Raw genomic sequence first — 1,739 nt, forward strand, 5'->3', positions numbered from 1 at the left:
CGAATGAGAGCTAAACGCACTGGCCAAGGTCATGCAATTACTCATCCAGACATTAATTCGCCAGATTATGAAATCAAAGGACAAATTCTACACATGGTAACTAATCAATGCCAATTTAGTGGGGCGCCGAAGGAAGATCCAAATGAACATCTTCGTACCTTTAATAGGATCTTCACTCTATTTAAAATAAGATAAGTGGAGGATGAACAGATATATCTCATGTTATTTCCCTGGACTTTAAAGGGAGAAGCCAAAGAATGGTTAGAATCGTTACCTGAAGGGGCGATTGATACATGGGACGTTTTAGTTGAAAAATTTCTTAAACAATTCTTTCCGGCATCTAAAGCCGTGAGACTTCAAGGAGAAATTGTTACGTTCACACAAAAGCCAAATGAAACTCTATATGAGGCATGGACAAGATTTGAAAAGTTATTGAGAGGATGTCCGCAACATGGTTTAGACACTTGTCAAATAGTACAAATATTCTACCAAGGATGCGACATCACTACAAGGAAAGACATCGATATAGCAGCTGGTGGTTCCATTATGAAGAAAAGAGAAACTGATGCTTACAAAATTATTGATAACACTGCTTCCCACTCACATGAGTGGCACCAAGAAAAAGATATCGTTAGATCATCTAAAGCAGCTAGAGCCGATTCTAGCCATGACTTAGATTCCATTTCCGCAAAGATAGATGCAATCGAGAGACGAATGGAAAAGATGACTAAAGATATCCACTCAATACGAATTAGTTGTGAGCAGTGTGGAGGACCACATTTAACAAAAGATTGTCTCAGTATTAAACTAACAATGGAACAAAGAGAGAATGTTTCATACATAAACCAAAGGCATGGAAATAATTATCAGAATAATTATCAATCGCCAAGACCAATTTACAATCAAAACTAAAATTATAATCGAAATGTTCCATACAACAACCAACAAGGTCCTAGCAATCAACAAGTATCTAATAATACTTACAATCAGCAAAGACCTAATTTTCAAAACAAATCACCACAAACCGATGATAAAAAGCCGAATTTAGAAGATATGATGACGAAGCTAGTTGAATCTCAAACATAGTTTTTCGCATCTCAGAAACAAACCAATGAACAAAATGCTCAAGCATTTAAAAATCAACAAGCTTCTATTCAAAATCTGGAACAAGAAGTAAGTAACCTAGCAAGGTTAATAGGTGAAAGAAAATCGGGAAGTCTACCTAGTGATACAAATGCTAACCCCCGGAATGAAACAGCTAAAGCCATTACCACAAGAAGTGGTATTACACTTAAACCACCTGAATTACCTGTAATTTCTGATGAAGCTATTCCTACTCCACAAGAACCACAACCTGATCAAGATAAGGAAAAAGAACCGGTAGTTGAAAAGGTTAATGAAGATAACACAGTTAAAGCTAAACCTTATGTTAAACCATACCAACCACCACTTCCTTACTAGAGTAAAATGAAAAAAGAGAGACTTGAAGTCGAGCAATCCAAATTCTTGGATATGTTTAAACAGATAAATGTAAATCTTCCTTTCATTGATGTGATTTCAGGAATGCCTAGATATGCTAAATTTCTGAAAGATCTAATCACGAATAGAAAGAAAATGGAAGAACTCTCAGCTGTTACTATGAATGCTAATTGTTCTGCAGTGCTGTTGAATAAAATACCAGAAAAACTATCTGATCCAGGAAGTTTCACAATTCCATGTTTTCTGGGAAGTCTTAGTTC

General features: G+C 35.9%; 1 non-coding gene across 1 annotated transcript; it reads right to left on the bottom strand.

The window, feature by feature from the left end:
• Nucleotides 1-351: 351 nt before the first annotated feature.
• LOC139887063 (small nucleolar RNA R71) lies at nt 352-458 on the bottom strand. Its single transcript, XR_011772913.1, has one exon. It is a non-coding gene; the product is annotated as a small nucleolar RNA R71 (small nucleolar RNA).
• Nucleotides 459-1,739: the final 1,281 nt, after the last annotated feature.

This window comes from Rutidosis leptorrhynchoides, chromosome 1 (genome assembly GCF_046630445.1).
Source record: "Rutidosis leptorrhynchoides isolate AG116_Rl617_1_P2 chromosome 1, CSIRO_AGI_Rlap_v1, whole genome shotgun sequence".
Lineage (NCBI taxonomy): Eukaryota > Viridiplantae > Streptophyta > Magnoliopsida > Asterales > Asteraceae > Rutidosis > Rutidosis leptorrhynchoides.